Genomic DNA, 23046 nt, shown 5'->3' on the forward strand with positions numbered 1-23046 from the left:
GTACATTTTAAGCTTTTAGTGAAAGCAGCTAATTAAAGGTATGCAGTCTACAAAAATAAAACTTTCGAGAGACTGAATTTCAAGTAATAAAAACAAAATAACCTCTGGATTTTAAGATTTGATTCTTTATAACTTCTGTTTATATCTGACTATTTGTGTTACAAAAGAGAACCGGTAAAGGACATAATTATATTTAGTCTTCAGAAAAAGTTTAGCATGTAATATAGAAAAGTGGGTAGTACTTGCACTAAAATTATATAAAAAAAAAACATTTCTTTACATTGATGGTTGAACATGCTCATGCTACGTTTATATTCATATCTACGTATGTATATGTACACACATACATAATATGTACAATGTATATTAGGGAGATGAATATTAGAGAGAATTTAGATGTTTGATATATTTTCTAAGGAATATTTTAAATTCCATCACCTTATGTTTATGATACATTTTAAAATTTGTAGGGAAATGATTATTTTACTTTAATTTTTTTTTTGAGATCCCCTCTTACTCTGAATATTAGGTTTTTTTTAATTGAAATCTCATAATTATGGGTATTAAGTAATTCTTAAGTATAGACCATGAAAGTTTAAGTTTCAGAAAATTTGTTGTTGGTATTGAATATGGACAAAATCGATCCACATTTGAACATAGCCCCATGTATGGTGAGCTTTAGAAAATGACGTGTTTTAAAAATACAAGTAGAGTTATGAAATTATACATAAATATTTTTTTATGAACCAAAATTTCAGAAGAATCGGCCCTTAATAGACCTTGCCCACTTACCCTATTACAGAAAATAAAAAATCAATATATTAAGAAAAATTTAACAAAATGGTTTGTTATAGGAAATTTATCACCCTCTTGATTTCAGAAGAGTTTAGTATAGAATTGACCCAATTCTACATTAAAGACACTCTTCCAAAAATCAACATGATGTTCATATTCGGGACATAAATGCATGTTTTATAACAAAAAGTTCAGGTTCACCGAACTCTGAAAACCGAAAAAAGTTTTGATAACAAAATGTAATAAACGGAACCATTGTGCAAAGTTTGAATAGAATAAAAAACCATTTGTATTTCACAAATAAGTATGTAATAATTAAAGAATAAAATATTCTATAAATTGAAAATGTTTAGTATAAAAATATACATTAGGTTGTTAATTTCTAAACTGTTATAATAAATCTTATAATAAAATTGTTTTAAATCTATTATTTCCTATACAAAACTTTATAAATATCTACAACATTGTTTAGTCAGTATATATTTAAATGTAAATGTGTAGATACATACATAAATATAAATGTTTGTTGGCCAACTCGTGCTACCAACAGCAGACACCCAACTCTTGCAATTTAGACGATCTACGATGAAACCTTGCAGTAACGTTTCTTTGAAGCAGTCAGCACAAGTACAACATGAAAACTTATTAACTTGAAGGCATGTAAAAAATGTTCGACATTGTAAAAGTTAAAATAAAGCAAAAGCAAAAAAATATGTAACAAAAAAATATACGAGTAAATAAAGAAAACAACAGTAACAGCAACAAAAAAAAACAAATTGTTTCGTATTTCTTTAACTGAAATGCCTTCAAGTTCATTTAGATCGACTACTCTACTTGAAGCACAAATTCGAGCATACTAAAGGTTGGGGTTCTTTTATGGATACAATATCAACAATTTTAGCTTGTTATTTGCGCACGTGAAATCCATAATTTTGAACCAGTGAGACAGTTGGACCCTTAAGCATAAATCTTACGTAGTTTTATAGTTTGCTAACTGAAAAAATTTCTTCACATTATAACATCCCATCTTTTTGACAAAATCTTTAATTTCCGCTTTTTATATGTACGTTTTTTGTTCCTTATTATTTGAAATATCTCTTCTCAATCTCTTAATAATAACTAATAAAAAGCCCCCAAATATGAAAATTTACTTCTGTTATGATCGAAAGGATTACGTATATTTGTAGTTTGTTATTAAACCGCGTAAAGCTCAGTTTACACTATCACACAAGTAACATGAACTGTCAAAATTTTTTGTTTTAGAGTATGGATGGAATAGTCTTAAACTAATAATAGTAATGAAACTACCAGACATTAAGTAAAAAAAAAACAGGTCTCATTAGAGCAAGGAAAGGGAGCTCTCTTCATTTTGCTTTGTTATTGTTTTGTACCAATAGTGTAAACGCAAAAATATAATAATCATATTCATAATTTTATTCTCATTTTTGACATACTAATAGATTTTTTTTATTTTTCATACGAAAAATCTTACGTAAAATCCTACAGTGTAAAGCCAGCTTAAGCAAACTTGCTGCAAATATTGTTCAAAGGAGTAACTCTTTTTGTTAAGAAGTAAAATTGGCTCATAAAAAATCAATAACAAACACGCTATAGAAAACATGGCAAAGAAAATAACACAACATATTGCTGCTTTTCTACACGATTGGTCGAGTATAAAAGACGTTTAAAGAGAAGAACACGTTAGTTTTGTTATTGTACTGATATTATGGAAAGGGTTTCTTGACCTGGCCATATTTGCACTATACACTACAATTACATAACAGCAATGGGCATGAAAATGTGTGTGAATTTAAAAATATTCTTAAATTTTTGTTAGCCACATTTTTTTCAGTTCATTGTTTTAAGGTCATAAACGCTGGAATTGGCTGTTATGTATAACTACATAATACATACTATTTAAAGGTTGTTTTAAAGTTGAAAATTATCTTTTAAATTTGATTTTTAAATTAAATTATATACAATGATTTCTTGCCTTATAAGTTAAATTAAAAGCGTTTTAATTTTAAAAGAAAACAGGGTAATTTTTGGAGAATTTCTCCATAGTCACGTGCTAGTAATTTTTAGTTTTAAGGAATTTTTTGTTTTAAAGAATTATTACGAAAAATTGAAGAACAATTTCAAAAAGTCAAAGATCTAAAAGTAAAGGATTTTAAATAATCTCCTATTTTAACCAATAATATTTTGATCTTAAACTTATCGGTCTTAAAATTTGAATTTTCATATAATTTTTCACAGATTCCTTTGAGATTTTGAGTTCGCTAACCTTTGATTTATAAAGAAAATCTTTAATTTATAAAGAAAATCTTCATCTTTTTTATTTGCTAGTTCATCCACTTAAAAGGTTCTATTAAATTTCTTTTCAAACATGCATTTCCTTCATCTTTAATATACATATATTTAGTTCTTCCTTTAATTTATCCTATTAACTTAACCCATTTCAAATGTCGATTTTATTTGATTTATATCTTTAAGATGACACACAACTCAATTGTATGGAATATTATTTTAAAACAATTAAATTCCCATAAACTCAAAATAAACAAAAGTTATGATCAAATATACCTGACCTTACTTTACATTCAATTAAAGGCCTAAAATTATTTATACAAACTATTTAAAAATTTTAAAAGAAATTAAAGGGGAGAAAAAAAAACTAAAAAATTCGCTTTGCGGTTTAATTATCAACGGAGTCAAAGTCAACATTTTGAAGAAAAAAATAACAAAAACAAAAACTGAGCATACAATTGAAATTTTAACAAATAAACCCTCTACAAAAAATTGACAACAACAATAGGTTTCTTATTTAATAGAAATAAAATTTTTTGAATTTTTGTTTTTATTGTTGTTGGCAAACAATTTAAAGAAACAAACAAATACGCCAGCCCAACAAACTCTCTCTTCTTTACAGTCAAACAGACACACACTTGGCGCGTTAGTTGTGCCTAAATGTCACATTGTCGAGCACAGAAAAATGTCTATAATTTATGGCCTTTCTTTAGAAGACACCACATCTTAGCATTCAGCATCATCGCCAGCGACGTCATCATCTTCACCATCAACAGCATATTCTTTAACATTTAAACGCCAGACAGTGAAAATTTTCTAACACACGATCATGACAACTGCCAAACTAGTCAAAATTTTAAAGCAAAAAATAAAATAAGCGATCGAGCATAGAATTTCTTCTAGTTACTGCTGCTGCTGCTGCCGCCGAGATGTTGCTTCTCAAATAATGAAATGCTTCAATGATTTTTCTACTCTTTTGCTTTTATTCTTGTTTATTTACTTTGTTACGAATAGTATTTTTTGGGGGGTTTGTTTCAAATTTTTGTGGATTTAATTAACACCAATTGAACTGCATGTCATTTGTATATTGTGTATTTAAAATAATTTAGCAGTTTTTTTGATATTTTAAAACTTTTCTCTTGTTATTGTATTTTTATAATTTATGGCAGTTTATTGAAAATTTAAATGCTAAGAAAAATTTATGATTTTAGTTTGTCGATCATTCGTGAGTATTTTGTGTGTGGTTCACCACCAATAACGAATGATAATTTGAAAAGCTTTACATTATTGTTTAGATTTTCTGATAATTTGACTAAATATAATTTATAGATAGGTTTTCAGAGACACATTAATTGATTGCGGTCTAAATCGTTGGCATTGAAATTCGAAAGTAATGGGACAAAGAAAAAATATTGATCATGGTCCGATTTATACCCTGCAAAAAATAACATTGAAATGTAATGAATCAAAAAGCTATAAAACAATATTTTTGAACTCATTATTTCAACACGGTGATGACATTAATGACAATTACTTACCACATAAGTCATTATTAGAGTACTTAAAAGTAATGCGGACGGTATGTAGTTATAGAAATGTAAGTTGCTGTATAAGTTCAAGACATTAGTAAGTTTTTGATGGGTAATTAAGTTTCAAACATTAACCCATTAGAAATCTTCACTTTGCACATATTTATAGAAATATTTTTGATAAGAATATATTTATAGAGATATTCCTTCAGTAAATAGGGAATTTAATTAAATCAATTTTTGTGCTCTACACCACTTTAGATGGAAGGTTAAAAAAATATATTGGTTCTACACCAACCTTAAAGTATACCAATCGGATCAGAATCACTTTCTGAGTCGATTTAGCTATGTCCGTCTGTCTGTCCATCCTTGTGTCCATGTAAAACTTGTGCACACTCTACATGTCGCAATTTTCAAGTTAATTGAATGAAATTTGATGCATACTCTTCTTTTAGTATAGCCCCCATACAAGCGTAGCCCCCGAATAGGGCTTTTGAGCTCATAAACATGTTAAATGTTCTTATATCGCTTCAAAAATCGGCAAAACTTAGTATTATATAAGTCTTAATGATACTGCCGATTTTCGCCTCATTTGACCCTATCCCCTATATAAAGTCCCATCGGCCATGCCCGATTTTTATTTGTTTCATTTAAAAATTTCCAATTTAAGGGTTTTCAAAAATACCTCAACTTCATTTTGAAAATATTCGGCCATTAATATATATTTTTCATATTTCTATTTCTAGCCTGTCATAATCTCATAATCCACCCTTAAAAAAATTTCAAAACAACAAAATATTAAACCTACATAAATCATAATTTTTCCAATATTTATTGTCAACAAGGGCGTTTACAAACCAAGAAACGAAACCTAAATCATACGCAGTCAAAAAAAAAATATGAAAACCTCATGGAAAACAATAAACACATTAAGAAACTAGTATGACAAAATTATGAATTTTTAAGATATTTGCGCACGCGCAACTGCAATCAACTAAAATTATACAAATCACTTCTATTTTTGTCTCTCTCCCTACACCAAAGCAAACGGCGTATATGTAAGAGAGTGTGTGAATTGTAAACCCCATTAAAAACTCATAAAAATGATGTTGTTGTTATTGTAAGCACCTCATAAAAATAGTCATAAATATAAAAGACAACAAAAAAGATTGTATTTAATTGTTTGATGTTATTGTATGTATTTGTAGTTGTTAGTCTTCATTCTTTTGTAGCTCTTCAATATGTCATCATAATTTTGTAAAACGAAATGGTTCTCATAATTTTCGTTTTTTTTCTGTCCTGTTATTATTGTTGTTGTACGGTTTTCATTGTTTTTGGCCCATTTTTCTCCTTTTGCATGATATTTATGACTGTTTTGTACATGTTCTGTCCTTTTTTCATATTTTTTGTTTGTTTTTTCTAAGTGGGCTTGTTATGTAATAATTAGTTATGAAAATAATAATTACTATTGGTAGTTTTAGTTGTATTGCTTTTGTTTGTTTGTTTTGTTCAATTTCTTGTGTAATTTTGCGGTTTTACTTTATACTTTTTTTCCGTTTTGTTTATTTATTTTGAAGACGAGGTCACTCATGCTGCTTTTAGGAGAGTTTCTTCCATTCATATACATGATGATTTATGACATTTAATATTTTTGTATTTGTTTTCCCTGTTTTTTACCCAAAAACTATTGGAAATATCAACTTTGGATTTAAAGAGAGTGTTAATTGTGTAAGTAGAACTGTGATGATTTTCGGAAGAGCTACTGTTATTTTGATTTAAAGAAAGATTGAAGTGATTTATGAGTGTATTAACGTTAGCATTATTAAAAAAGGAACTTTAGCTGCTTCGGAAAATGCATTCCATTCTGCTCTATGTCTTAAAATAATTTCCTCTGTATTTCAAATTGTAAAAAGGTTTACTAAGTATTCCTATATTAAACCATCAATATCATTATTAAGTCTTTGTGAATACGGGGGTCAATTGGTAAACATTGCCTTAATTGTAAGTTTGTAAATCTTTATTCCCATTAACATATATGTAACTACTCAGCTCAAGTTTTTGGCCCACCTAAAACGTGCCACTACTTACTTAAACTTATATTTAAGCACGTATTTATCAACATTTTAATCAACTGAAAATAAAAGAAACATTTAAATAAACATAAATTAGTGAAATGAAAGAAACCACCTCCCAATTTAATAAAACAATCGAAATAATATAATAATAAAATATAAAAAAAAATTGCGTGTCTCTTATCAAATGGAAAGAATTTTCACTTCATTAAAATAAATGCAACCATGTTTTTTATTTTGTTTCGTTAAACCCCCTTTCATTTGTTGGCATTTTTTGTGTGTATTGTTAATTCTTTGCATTGTTTATAATTAAAGATCCATAGAATTTATATTCAGAAATCAAATTAATAATAAAGAACAAAACGTCAGAGAAAGAGAAACAGAACAAAAAAAAAAACAGAATATTTTTATTAAACAAAGAAAATATTGAAAATAATATGAGACAAAAGCCAAGAAACTAGAATAACTTGATTTTAATTTAGTAAAAAAAACCAAATCAATTCCTAAACAGAAATGTTAAAAAATAAAAAAAAAAAATCTAAAAGAAAACGTGGTATGGCGTTGATTTGTATTCGTATTGCCAGACTAAAACTAGTGGGACGTACTATAATTTATTTGTTTTTTTTTTTCGTTTTTTATGGTTGTAACAATTGACCAACAATAACAGAATTAAGAAAACAGTGTTGTCAACTTATGTATATGCTGTAAAAAACGCAAAATTGTTTAATTACTAAAAGATAATAAAAATTTCCAAGTTTATTTAAATATATTTTTTCTATAAACATAAAAATGTAATAGGGTATTGACTTTAAAAGTTGACCAACCCAAAAACACCAACTTTTTCTCATAAAAAGCTAAGTAGACATTACTTCTCCTCAAACCAATTATTATAACTATTGGCGTGTTTAACACTTTACATTCTTTGGTTCTTAAAAGCTATACAAAGATTACGTTTTCTTTCCCTTTTCGTACTATGTATACGCTGTTGTAAATAAATACAAAATTTATTTAGTCGATTCTTTTCAGGAACTCATGCTGTTTTTAGCCTCTGGTAAAAATAAAATTCAACAAATTTTTTTAAATGAATTAAAAACGTAATTTAGGTTTCAATAAAACAACAATAAAAACAATCTACTGTTTTTCTTTTAATATGTAGATTTCAAGCGATCTACTAAAACTAATTTTAAATACGCCAGTTCTACGTCACTGCAAGAGCTCAAAGAATTGGTTCATGAAATGTTTAGGTAGCCAATATGAACTCAGACGACCAGTTGGAATCTTCCAAAGGGAGTTGTTCAACAATGAAAATTTGAATAAAATTTGTTGAAAACTCCCTAAAACGGTAAAAACAAAAACACATGTGTGCGTAACTAACTGACGAACTGACTAACTAAACTAAGTAAATTAACTAAATATGGTTGGTTTAACTCGCTGCGTACATGATGTGTGTTTGGGTAAATAGCTTATACATATTACGTCAAGACCTTTAAGGGATTTTAAAATGGGTTTTTAGTTGCTGCTTTTTCTTTAGTTTTTGTTCAAAACTAAAAAAAGGGATTAAAAAACACTTGATAAAGGTTGAGTTAGGCCTGCGAACTTTAAGTGGATTGTCAGTTTTCACTTTCTTTATAAAAATAAAATATAGAACTAAAAACAACAAAAGGAAGAAGGACTAAATATCTGTGAGTATGTATGTGTAAGACTGTCAAAACTATTGCATAATGTAGGTACAACAAATGTTAAACTGGGTCTGCATGAAAGCGGTATCCTTTTCATAAAAGTCAATATGGTCGGTTATTTTAGTTTTGTATTTTTGTTTCCTAATTTAATGCCTGGGGTGATAATTGTCCCACAATTGTTAAAGAAGGATATTTTTCAGGAATATGTAAATATTCCTTAACAATATAAGTGAAATAATGTTATATTTACTTCTAAGGCAATAAGGATTTTCTTTATAAAGGCTTAAATTAAAAAATAATAATACTAATGATAATAAACAACTAAATTTAGTTTATTTTAGTTTGAAAAGAATTTTTTCATTTCAAATTCTGAGTTCGATATTCTTTCTTTATCATTTTCACATATGCCTAAAAGTATGCAACACTTACATGTTTAGTATCAAATTACAATAAAATTCTCAGAATATTCTCGAAAATTGCCGAATGTTACTACAAAATTGTGATTTTATTATCTTTTTTAAATTATTGTTGGCTAGAATAATAATTAATTTTGTCGAATACCTGATTACAAATAAATTATTTATTAGACATACATATGTATGTATCTTTGTAAAATTATAAGTACCTTTCTGTCATAAAAGCATCAAATATTTCATGTTCTTAGTATAGGCTTTCAACTAAATTGTTAAAATTTATAATTTTAATATTTGTTACAAAAATGAAACACTTACGAATAGTATTTAATGAAATGTTTGAAAATGGTTTCATGATTTCAAATTTATAAACTTTATAAATCAAATGAAACAAAAAAAAAAAAACTTCTATTTACTGCAGGGTCTCATTCTTTTCACATTTTTGTTGAAGTGGAACAGCGAAATCAAGGGAAAATGACACGCAAACATTTCATTTACTAGCATTTTTTGGCTTTTTGAACCTTGTTGTTTTTTTTTCGTTTAAAATGGCGTTTTAATACATTCATTTCATTTATTCATTCATATTTCATATTTTGTAACTAGAGAGTGTGTGTAAATGTGTCTTTTAAGTCAGTTTTCTTAACGACACAACAAAATACAAGAAAAAAACTCATTCATTCATGTTGTACAATAAGTGCCGGCCTACATTTATTTTAACTGTCAAAAATATATATTTTGTCTGTTTACAACTAAAAATATTTATGAAAAAAAGCCCTCAAAACGTATAAAAGAAACAAAACTTGTGCTTTGTAGACATGTCATCATTATTTCTATTTCATTCTTTTTGTTTTTTTTTTTTTTTTTGTTAAATTTGTTAAATTAGTTTTAGTAACAAATGCATAAGTTTCCTTTTCAAACAAAAATAACCGAAATTATTGTTATTATTTTTTTTTTTGCATTTCAATATCAGTATTTAAAATTGTTGTCTTTGGACGATCATTCCTTTTAATTTAAATGAAAAACTCATCAAGAGAACTAACTCTTTGTGAAAATAAGAATGTTGCAAATTTATTAAGTTACATATTTATTATTTATTAAAAAATTTTAATAATAAATATTTTTCTACTTATGAAACAATTTTAATTTCTTTTAGAACGGGTTCAGACAGGGCCATTTAAGATTATTAAACATAAACCATTTACTACTACCAAAAGGTTTATGTTCAATTACTTCTGGAATTCGTTCTGTGGATTATTGTAGCGATTTTAAATACTTCCAAAAAATTTTAAAGAATCGTTCTTTGGCACTACCCAGGAAAAACTTACATTGAAAAGTAATTAGGTAAAAAGCTAATAAAACCTATCTTCACTACTTCTTCGTTAGCATTTTTGGAGGCAAATACTTCCACGCTCGCTTACAAATAGGGAATTAAAGAAGTAGTTGCAATTTCTCTTACAAAGAAGTTGTTTTGTTTTTTAATAATAAAAAGAGCCAGCGAGAATACGAACCAGGGACTTCGGTTTGTTAGTCAAATGTTCTACTCACTGCGGCACTGCTTAGCTATTTTATTGCGCGTCAAATAATGGTTTTCACATTCAAATTTAATTTTGTTTTCTTTTTTGTAAAATACAATTCTTAACACGCAATTAAATTAAATGTAAAAACAAAATGACAAAGGCGAAAATAAATCATATTAAAAGAAAGTCATTACTAGAGTACTTCTAAGTAATGCAGTTGGTAAGTAAGTGGTTATGTAAATCTTCTTTAGAACTATTTCAGAGGGCAATAAAATTCTAACCAAAATCATTCATATAACTGGTTATAAAACCGTTTCATAGAACGAGTGTCGATTCCGTAACGCTTACAGAGAACGTCTTTGTAGAAGGAAGAAGGAGTACATGGTAGTGGAACTAGTAAGCATTTTCTAGGTATTTGTCGTAAATTTTAGCTTATACAGAAAAATATTTAAAAATTAGTATGACATTTGGTTTGATCCATTTCAGCATTTTTTAGATTATTATGAACCTTATAATGCACTAAAAGTGGTTTTGCGGACCAGAAATACTCTATAAAAAAATTAATTATTTTTCTCGCTGTAAGCTCAAAATTACGGAATTTTTGAGACCTATTTCGAAAAGATTGGAGAAATTTTATTTAACATATTGTACTAAGATCAAGATTTTTAATGAAACAAAAATGTTTCATGTTTTTCTCGTATTTAGTACATTAATAGTCATGGTTGGAGAGGTATTCGTAAAAGAAGTTCCTAGAAATTAGGAAACTGAATCAAATTTGTCTGCTTTGTTGTAATTTTAATATTTACAACAACACATTTCTTCGTAACGCAAATCTTAAAATTGCCAGGGACTTTAATGTATATAATTAGATTAAAATTAATTTATAAGTTTATTCAAACTTTAAACTGAATGCTAAAATTTAACTTACCAAAATTTATTAATTCCGTTGTTTAAAATAATCCAAAGGAAACTTTCTCAAAAGTCAAATTTGTCAATAGTTTTTTTTTATTAAAGTAATGTTAACTTATTTATTTTTTTTCACTTTATGTTTTTTTTAATTTTTTTACAATATTAAACTGTATATTTTAAACACTGTATTTTTAAAATTGTATATTTTTAAACGCTCTTTTATTTAGTCTTTTTAATAACAAGTCTGAGAGTCATAAATCAAATTGTGAAAATACCACAAGAGAAACATAATAATAATTCAACCAACACATAATGTTTTAACGACGGCAGCAGGTTGTAATTTTTCCGATAAACATTTTGATATCAAATTTTCTATTTTTCGTTTAACTGCTACCAATTTAAATGTGAGTTTTTAAAAGCCGGTGTTGTGGAGGGAAAACAACGTACGAATGAAATGATGAAATAAATTCGTTTGGAAAAACCGATGATCAGTAGATAAAAATTGCCGTCGTTGTGTGTAAGAGAAAGAATGTTGTGTTGTGATGATCATGCAGACACACCAACTAGAACAAGAACAGATGATGTTTGCTGCAATTCAATTCAATGCTTTTTCAACGATCATGCAGGATGTTTTTCCTCTGCTAGAGATCTTGTTCTTGGTCTCTTTGTATTTGTATTTGAAATAATTGTTGTATTTAACACTGTGTATCATAGAGTTAAAAAGAGTTTTTAATTTAAGGTTTTATTTGATCATTCGTTGTGTGTGTTTGTTGAAGGTTTAGTAGATTTCATTTATGTTAACAATTGTTGTTGTTTAGTTGTACGGTAGAGAGAATGAGAGTATGTTTAAAAGTGTTGTAGCGAAAAAGTCAAAAAAGGCCATAAATTTTGTCAAATAATAACAATGTTGACAAGTTTTACACTTTTTGTTATAATTACTATGGTTGTTGTTGTTGCTGGTAAAGGTGTTTTGTTGTAGAGATTTAAATTCAAACTCTCACACACACTCTAACTAACTAACATGTGTTATTGTTAATAACAATTTGAAATAATAATGATAATAATTTTTAAAAATGATCCCTTTTTGTGTACAACTTATTTTGCACTTGATTTGCTGTGTTAATCCTTGACTTTTAGGGCATCTATATATTGTTCTTCCGGTTCATGTATTTTGGCAAATTTTAATCCGTTTTACCTGTTTGTGTTAAAGATAAATTATTCTGTTAAACGCCAAATTTTCATTTATATTGCACTTGTTTCTTTTTGTTGTATTTATGTTAAAATTTATTTATGATTATTTTTTCATTTTGTTTATTTGACACACAATTAAAAGGAATACAATTTATTAACACTTTCAGTTGTTATTATAATTGTTGTTGTTTGAAATTTTTAATTTTCTGTTAAACTTTTTTATTTTGTTTTTTTTTTTTTCTTTTATTTTAATAATAAATCATCGACATAAATTTCATGCTAAATTTGCGATCATTCATCAGCGAGAAAATTCATTTTAATCGCCATCAATAAACCACTAAAACACTTTGCAAACCATACATCAACATGATTTTATTTTTATAAAAAGACTGACTGACTGAATGGCTGGCTGGTGAATTCATATATTCAGTATAAATAATACAAATATTGCACTCACTTTTTGTTTAATTATATATTTTTTTAGTTTGTCAACAAACTAAATTTAAATAAATGTTTTGTTATTGTTGACGCTTTTTTATCAAAATCCAAATTTTATTTAATAATTAATAACTTTAGTTTGTTGTACTTGTTGTTTTTTCTCTTTTAAATATAATAAATTATTGTTTTTGTTAAATTAATGTATTTTCTTTATTTTTGTAACTTTCTTTTACCCGCGTATACGTGCTCAAAGCGCCAATGTTTCACTTTGACTACTTGGTTATAATTCAAATCAAAAATATCAGAGCATCAATAATAAAAAAACTAAACAAACAACAACAACACCAACCAAGTAAACACACACACACAATCATATTGTGAGAAAAAAGAGCTCCCTATTAAATGTACATTAAGCTTTTTTTATAATTTTCCCCTTGTTGTTGTTTTTGTAAGACTTCTTTATTGGCAAGAGAGAATAAACATTAGTCTTCTTTTTAGCCAGCAAGCGTAAAAAACAATACATTGAATATGAAACAAACAAAGACAGCTAAAAACCAATAAGACCATCACTCACCCTATTGCTGTCTCATTCGCTCTAACAGCAATAAAGGGGTGGCCATTTATATTGTTTACTTTTGTTTTTCTTTTTGTTTCTTCCGTTTCTTGAATTTCGAATATGGGAGCTATTTCCCGTTTAAGTGAGTGAACGTATGTGTGTATATGCGTACATGTGAGTTTGTTTTTAAAATGAGAAAAACTTGTTTGTGATATTCGAATTTGTTAGGTGTTCTCTTGTAAATGAAGAGTTTATTCGAAAAAAGAGAGACAATTTTCGAATATTGTCACACGTACACTGTCTGTGTGTTTTCTATTTTGTGATCTTATTATCAATGAACATTGTTTTTCGCATTTTCGAAATTAATTTACTCTCTTGTTTTCAATGTTAGATATTTCGATTTCTAATAAATTTGTCAAACATGTTTAAAGTAAAAATAACATCTTATTTTCGACTGTAGGCTGCTGCTCTATTAGAAAAACCAAAAATTATGCCAAGTCCTTGTTTATTAGAGAAATATTTACTTTGTTTACCGTTTAAGTGCTTCAAAGAAGTTGTGAAAATGATCTATGACATTTTATTATACAAACGATAAAATATTTCAAACTATTTTTCACTTACAAGAAAATGTACTTAAGTTAAAAATATTTTTCAATAAGTGGTATTTGTATGTCAAAATTTTTAAAAGTTTAATATAGTACATGGGGATTTTTTATATCTCAATTTTCTTTATGCACAGAATTTGAAATGATGCAATATTGGCGTTTTTAAGCGCTATAACTATTTTAATAGTTTTGATCATAGATTGGTCACTTGCCAAGCAAGCGTTCATAAATATAGTTGCAAAACTGAGTGTTTAGTCATTATTATTTTGTAAATTTAGCTGTTTAATAAAACAAATTTCACAAAACTTTATTATGACTCGTATCCATTTCAAAACAACTTATGTGTATTTCCTATAGCTATAAAAACATATTTGCGGCACAGGGAACAGATATAAAATTCTCCAACAAATAAAATGACATTAAAATAGGACTTGTGCTCTTTTGCGAAATGACTGGTTTAATTCTGTTAGAACATTTTAACATTTATTATGCTAATAAGACGCAATAGACGGAAACATACACACATATGTATGTATAATTTAACTAATCTGTACACAGTGGATTCAAGTCTGGACTCTAGAGTGTTAAAAAATATTAATATTTTGCGACTTTGCAATATAATTTCTTTAAAAATATCAAAAAATCCTGGATATAAAATCTTAATTTTTATAGGTTTTTTTTTTAATTAAAAAATCAAGAATAAAAATATATTCACTTATTTTAAAATTTTAACTTTGAGTGGTTTGTTTTTAAATCATTTTGGTAAAAAAAAAAACTAGCTAAGTCTGGCAACATTAACTTTATATTTGTTTTCTAAATTATTCGATTTTGAATTCATTTAAACTATCCAAAAATCATTATTTTTAAAGCTTAATAATGTAGCAAATTTTCATTGTACACATAAATTAATGGAACTAGTTTTTATAACTTTTCATAAAATATACATATTTTATAAAAGGTTTATAAATCAAATTTTGTAAAGAAATTTTGTGTTATAAAACTTTTACTGAATATGGGGGTAAATATAAAATATTTCAGTTTTAATAATTTTATGATTGCGACGATAAACACCGAATATAATGGAATTGGCAAAATTTAATTTGTCACACTTTTGCCACAAATGAGCGTTATGTTTTATGTAGAAATATATTCGAATACAGCGTGTTAACATCTACACAAATATTATTATTTTTAAAATAACACAAGTCAACAAAATCGAACTTTTTGCGTACCTTTTAAATAAAAATAGCTAATTCCTAAGTATTTCCACCCGCTCAGTTCAAAAATCGACATTAAAATTTTAGGTTAGCACTATTTTTTGAGATACAGTGCGGGCTCGATTTGCACAACTACCTATTATTGCAACTGACCGATTTGAGCAACAGCCTATTTTTAAACATTACTGTCTTTATAATAGCAACTTTTTACAAAAAATGCTCGCGATAAGTGCAACTTCAACTTTTTTATTGCAAAAGAAACATTTAGAAGTATGTTTTTGATTTATTCTATTTTCATTAACTTTGTTTTTCAGTCAGTGTAATTTAAAATGATTTGATCAGTCATAGGCACCTAAAAAACAGAATTGTATATCATGGCCAAATTTATGATAGAAAATAGAAAATTATTTTAATAAGAAATATATTACTTTACAGTTATTTTTTCTTTTATTGATTAATAAATGAATTGATTACTTAAACATCAATTAATTGCTTGTTTTTGTTAAAGAATTATATGAAATTGTATGGGATTTTAGTGGTCGATCATTGCAACATTTCGCAAATTGCAACAACTCCGATTTCTTTTCGGTTGAGCAAATCGAGTTCGTACTGTATTACGATTTTTGTACAAACATTATTTACGACACTCTTAGGAACTGAATCTAAACAGACTTATCTTTCTAAAGAGTATAATCATGATGGCAGTTATTGCAATATAATTAGAGTGTCCTGCAAGGAAGTTGAAAAATGAGCTAGTTTTGTTTTATCCTTATGACAATAATTTGGGCTGAATTCTACCAACACAAACTAATAATAGCATTTTTCAATTCAAATTGGAGAGACGTTTAAAACGCAGTGAAATATTTCGGATTCAATTTAACTTTTCTTTGTTATTTTTACATACTCATGAATCCGAAATATTAAACAATTCACGATCGGCGCGTAACGTTGTATAGTTGTATGTCGTAAGTTTTCATTATTCTTTTAATTTTTTGGGACAAAATTGTTGTCTAAAATTATAAGGATGAAAAATTTTACAATTTTCAACTTCGATGCAGGACATCAAGGTATCCTAAAATAACTGTCATCTTGATTATATTCTAATGTATATAATTTTGTGTCGATTACCATCTTGTTAAACAACTTAATAAATATTGGTACGGTTCTGAGAAATTAAGTAAAAATACTAAATAATGTCTTAAATAACTTTTCTACAAAAACCACAATATATCGGAAACTAGAGCTAACATAACAATTTTTAAACTAAGCGGGTGGAAACACATAGGAATCAGATATTTTTATTTAAAGGGCACTTTCAGTGTTGTTTAGTGTAATTTTTAAACAAATCGAGGGATCTGTTAAATTAAACCAGATTCAGATTGTAGAGATTAATATGTTTCTCGGTGGGTAGAACCACAAAGATTCTATGGGGGACTCTAACGAAAGCAGAAGGAGAAACCTCCTCAAAATGAGCAACTCTAAGGTTAGTATGATGGTACGTGCGGATTCAGTTGGATGTAGAGCATGAACAGTGAAACTGTGGAGCACTTTGTTTGCCATTGCCAGATTTTTGCCGAACTTAAATCCAAATATCTTAGGAGAATTATATCCAGAGAACTGAGTTTCTGACCATCGGAAGATAATACATTCAGTGAATACTTTGTACGGTTTTTGTTTTACCATCAAACATTTGCCATGAAAAGGAGCGCAGAACGGGCCCGATATTCGATATTAAACATAATATATTTATGTATTACCGACATAAAATGTATTTAAGACTTATACCCCATTTACACTACAGCGAAATCTAGGACTTATGAGATTTTGAGCAAATCCAGTGGATTTTTACTAGATTTCCCATACAAAACAAACTCTATTTCATTAGTAGATTTCGGCAAAATCTACTCAAAATCTATTAAAAATAGAAATGCAACTCTGTTGTTTGCCAAATAGTACTAAAAAATACGACGCTTCAATGACAATTGAAGCAAAAAATGGAAATAAACTAATTTTACAAGAAAATTTCCTACAAATCGAAAAACATGAATGTTTTGCAGGTAAAATATAACGTGATATTTAAATGCCGAATTATGTACAATAAGTAAAATACTAATAAATATTTTATATTTTTCACTATTTTTAAAATTAAATCTAGCCAATATCAAAAAAGTGAAGTGTAAACGATCTAAATTTTGAGCAAAATTTTTAATCTAATCTACAAGATTTCGCTGTAGTGTAAATGCGATATTAGCAAAAATATTCCTTATGTTCCGCAAAATGAAATGTGACCAAAATAAATCTATTTTTTGTAGAACACATTTTGAAACTTGATAAAAGTGGAATGCATTTTTAAGAATTCCAAAAAAAACAAAAAAAAAAATGTTTTAAGATATTTGAAACTGTTTGCAATACGTTATTAAAAAATAAATTTCATTTCTAGAAAATTTAAAGATATCTTATTTTCCTTTACTGCATGACGGCGCAGGAAAAATTAGAATTACATTACGGAATATAAAACACGAACTTTTAAGTATATTTGCTCTTAGTAATCCATAGTTCGTTTGGAAAAATTTGTAATGACAAGATTACAATTCGAAAACCTCCATAAATTATATTTAGTACCATAAAGATAAAGAAATCCTTCGAAATTTTTGTCAATTATTAAAAAATGGCATTTGGCTTAAATTGTTTAGTAGAAAAGCTACAGGAACACAAACTTAAAATATGCGATTACCTCAACAAAATTTATTTAATTTTTTATATTTTTTATTTCAAAGTCTGTAGATTTAAAATTTTTTCACAGGTTTTTAGTTATTTCTGATAATATTTATAATTATTTAATTTATTAATAGAAACATATTTTCACTTTAATATTCTTTTAATTTATGTATTTTATTTCCTTCTTATTTTAAGTACTAATTTTTACGGTACATTTAATTGATTATCCGTTTTATTAATAGTATTAAAAGTGACCGTATAATAAAAATCGCTACATTTGCACACGCTAAAATGTTTACCGTCGTTAAGCGTATTCGCACACGTTTATTCCAAAGATTTACTTTCGAAAAAAATTTCAACGCTTATTTTTACTAAACGAACAAAAGCCGGTTTAACTTAAAGCAATGAAAAAAGTTGAGCATTAAACTTAGCGGCACTTGTTTTGTCCCCCCCAAAAATAATAAAAGAGAGTGCAAATAATGAGAATCTCAAATTCGAAAACTGTAAATCATTTTGCCGGTTATGTTGACGAGTAAATGAAATGAAACTATTCGAATATAATGCTGGCTCTTTTGCTCCTTCTACTCTGCTTCATGCAGAAAGACTCCGCCTCCAGTGGTAGTATGAATGAAAGATTGATGTTTTGGGGTGTTAAAGTGTAATGTATCTCTACTCTATTGTTGGCAAAAAAGGAGCAAATGAATCGCAACGATATACCGTTTATTTTACTCGCTGTAGTTGTAAATAAAAAATATATATGATTTTTTTTATTTTCCATGATTTACATTCAGAAGAAATGAGGAAAAAAGGAATCTACGTAAACAGGTAGTTGTTGTTTCAGCCAGTGTCACTGCAAATGTGTGCTTTTATATGTTTTGATGTCTGTTTGTGGCTGTGATATGTTGTCCCTTTAAATCTTGCAATGCTGCTGCTGATGTTGGGTTCCGTTTTGTAGGGAAACCAATTTCGTGATTTTCATTTTCTCTTGTCGTTCTATACAACACATCCGTTTTATTAAAATGCTGTTTTCTAATGCCACCATATTCTGTTTACAGCATCCTTAAGTTTTTTCTTTAAGGAGAGCAGGAAAAAACTTTGCCATTTTTTGGTCCAAATGGCAGATTAGTGGCCTGACATTGTAACAATTTCTGATTGTGATTTGTATTCAATAGTGATGTTGTTGCGTTAAATCATCATTGTTACAGTCTTCCTACCATCACCCATCAGCCGTTCATATCATCAACATCATCATTATTATTTTATAAACGTATCCATTTTAATTTTTATTGGCTTTTTGTATTTTTTGAGCTTTTTCAATGTTTTTTTAGTTTGTTTTTCTCAGCGAGATTGGAAATGCGTTGTTGTGGTTTAACTTTGGTATTACAGTACAAAAGAAAAAATGAAATTTTATACGTGTTTTCATTTTTATGATGATTTTGTACATGTTTGGAAAATAGATTTTCGAAAAATTGCACTAAAATACCAAATGTGGTTTTAAATCTTCGCAGGATGCTTTAAATGAATTTAAAGATGTTATTGTAAAATTAAATTGTTAGCATATAAATATGATTTGCTAATGATCGGAAGGTTCCAAATATTCTTTATGCCACTATGTTGCTGGGAAACTTAGCTCTATAAGATTCTAGCCTGGAATCTAGTGCAACTCTCAAAATCTAAGAAGCCTCGAAATATCTTTAACTAGAAAGTATTGATGATAATTAACAACACAATTCATCAAGCTTTAATAAAAAACGCTTTAAGTTCAGCTTTGATTTTTCCCGGCCATTAGTACCGGGTCCAATCTCACCATTTGTGTATTTTCCCTTCGGTCAGACTATTAATTAACATTTGCAAGTTCTATAATTTAGCTAAATTAAGAGCTTTCGACTTACGGCTGCGATATTGACAAGGAAGGAAAATTTTGAAAAAAGTTAGATTACGAAATCTATCAGCTTTGATTTTTTCCGGCCATTAGTACCGGTTCCAATCTCACCATTTGTGTATTTTCCTCTCGGTCGGACTATTAATTAACATTTGCAAGTTCTATAATTTAGCTAAATTAAGAGCTTTCGACTCACAGCTGCGATATTGATAAGGAATGAAGATTTTGAAAAAAGTTAGATTACGAAATCTATCCTCCCCAATCTAGATCCAAAATTTCGTTTATTACAACAAACTACGTTTATGTAATTCTTTGTGTTTATTCGAATTTTTGATGAACTACATCGAAAGTAGTAGATCTGAGGTCATCACAAAAAATTTTAACAAATTAATTTAAAAGTACATCATTGCCACGTTCGATGATCGTCATTAGATATGTATGTATGTATATTCCAACAAAAACAATCCAAACTTGTTATTGGCATTAACAGAGGCTCCAAGCATGTCGCGCATGCGCAACATGAAATCCAAGAGAAAAAAATCTTTAACCGAACTATGGCACTAAAAACATCTACTCTATGCCTTCAAGTACGAAAGAATTTAAAATAAATAAGAAAATAAAAAAAAGATGTTGAAGGGGGAAAATACATTTTTTCAATTAAACAAATAAATTAAGAACATGCGGCAATCAAAAGGGAACGTATGTCGGCCGATTCTCGAAACAAAAAAACATGCAATCCGAACATCATCCAACCAATTTCAACTGTTTATTTTTTTTTCTATATAAATGAGCAGAAATTGAGCCGACATTCGTAGACGTCAGCATCAACAACATTACAGCCGCAACAGCAGCAGTTGCTTATAAAAATAAAATGAACTACTCCTTACTTAACAACACACCAACTAAACGAACAACCAGCCATATTAACTTTAAAGAAAGGATAGTCATCATCTTATTTTTCAGTAATTTCTGAATTGTTGTTGCTGTATTTTCCTCTTTAAGTTAATTCTGCATCATTTTCATCTTGTTTTATTTCGAGCATGGGATGATGATGCTGTTACAATCAACCGCCATGCTCAAGAGATACAAGAGAACATATGGAGTTGTATCCATGGAGGCCTCAGCGGTAGTTCAAATTTTAAAATGTATGAAAACATCATTGGGATTAACATACACAACCGACAATAATACTGCAGATTTAAATCAGAGTTTTTGTTATTTTTTTTCTGTAATGCAGATAAACCTTCATCCATACGTAATAGATACATACAACGAAATAAACATATTGACATATGTAATTGATATTCTTCTTCAAAAGAGATACATTCATAGAGATACATTACACAATATATGGAAATTTTATATATGTATGTACTTTTAATTTAGTATACGTACACTTACTGTTACACATTTGACACTTTGTTTATGGCTCAAGAAGTCTTTCTATCCTTAAGCTTCTCTGTTGGAATTGCAACATCACATGTTGCATAAGAGATTTTCCTTTTCAGTTTTCATTCAATTAAAAAAATAGTTATTTTATCATCCATATATATAAAGTAGAAAAATAGTCGATCCTTAAAAGAAGAGTGTCAATAGAATAGATTTAATACGTACAATTTCCAAACACTTAGATTTATGGTTCATTGACACTTGGAAGTAAATAGAAAGAAATTTCAATTAAACTGAAATGGCAGAAGGCACTCAGCGGAAAAGTTAAAATTTTTATCGGCAATGTCGAAACTGGTAGCATGAAAATAGCCATATAAAATTATGTTAATAGGATCGATATTATCAACCAAAATCACAACATAATTGTAATAAAATATTAAACTGCCACGAAAACTCTTAGTGACGGTAATATTAGATTTTTATTTATTTATTTTATTTATGTTAGTTGACGTTGTCGTAGAAACCTATAACTATGTTTCCAAAACATTGAAATTGTGCTGTATTCCGACAAAAATGTTGAAGGTAATGTATTTCGAAATCTAAAATTGTACTTTGTTTCAGTGGTGAACCAGATTTATCTACCTTGATATCATAGAATTCGAATACTTTGGCGAAATCTTACGCTCTAAGCCCTCATGGAAACGTAATTCTCATATTAAGTATGTAATGGGTAAGAAAGAAATTGGTCTTACATTGTGCACAAATATAGAGGATATAAGACCTTTTATGCCCCATAGCCTACCATGGACACTAAATCATATTTATTCATTTTCATTTAAGAAATCTGCAGGAAATGTAACCGTTCTTTATCAAATTTCTAATCATATCTACTCTTTTGTCGATGACATCAATATCTGCCATTCATATTCGTTCAATTACTGATCAAGCGCTTTGAAGATTGGGGTAATGAGGCATAACTTGAATGTATCGCTCAACCATGACTTAGCAACAATCTTTGAATAGGGTCGAGCTAATAGAGTCGATTTCAACGCCTGTAAGACTCAATGTTGTTTCTTGACTCACAAACGCATGGTAGATGATGTTGTTCCATCCATATCTATGAGTAGTGTAAATATGTATTAGGAAATCAGAAACACTTTTCTGGGCATGAGAATACAGTGCAATGTCCGCTGGACTAAATATACTTTTTACTCATCTCCTCATTACTTATATCACTTATGTCCATCAGAAAATGGAATACAACTCTCATATATGGACCGGAGCAATAAAATATATTTTGGAGCTACTCGACCGCGTACAGCAGACACCGAAGGTACTCATTGGTGACTGTAGGATATTCAACTCTATTGATTCATTAGAGGTGTACTTTACTATTATATTGATATTATAATGGAATGTGTTCCTCTGATATTAGGGAACTTATTTCCGATACCCGTATATTTTTTTTGCGCAACATACGTCTTTTATCACCCATTTGTGGTCGATTGGCCCGTGAATCGCACAACACATTAAAGGCAAAATTCATTCTTCACCCGAACCATCCGTATGTGGAATAGACTTCCCGCAGAGGTATTCCCCGCCACTTTCGATGTTAAAAGATTTAAATCAAATGTCCACAAACAATACTTCCTCAATTCTCCCTCCCAAAATCAATTTTACTAGTTCAAACACAATATTCAGAATACCAACAATTGAAGACTGAGCCACAAACACTGTTCTTTAAAATGATGCTGTCTCAGACTATGGTGACGTTTCCAAAACTGTTACGAGTACCAACTCGATCTTAATTATATTAATCAATGACTGCA

The 23046-nt window shown here is 28.4% G+C and overlaps 1 protein-coding gene across 2 annotated transcripts in view; it reads right to left on the reverse strand.

Moving 5' to 3' along the window:
- LOC119616231 (homeotic protein Sex combs reduced) overlaps positions 1-13111 on the reverse strand; it is a 50569-nt gene extending 37458 nt beyond the window's left edge. For both annotated transcript variants that reach the window (XM_037972559.1, XM_037972558.1), the window contains exon 1: positions 11241-13111. The gene's annotated coding sequence lies outside the window, so the exon portion shown is untranslated. The remainder of the gene's footprint in view (positions 1-11240) is intronic.
- Between the last annotated feature and the right edge of the window lie 9935 nt (positions 13112-23046).

The sequence above is a fragment of the Lucilia sericata genome, unplaced genomic scaffold, assembly GCF_015586225.1.
Source record: "Lucilia sericata isolate MDLA Ls3-8-SP2 unplaced genomic scaffold, ASM1558622v1 Contig000062F_arrow, whole genome shotgun sequence".
NCBI lineage: Eukaryota > Metazoa > Arthropoda > Insecta > Diptera > Calliphoridae > Lucilia > Lucilia sericata.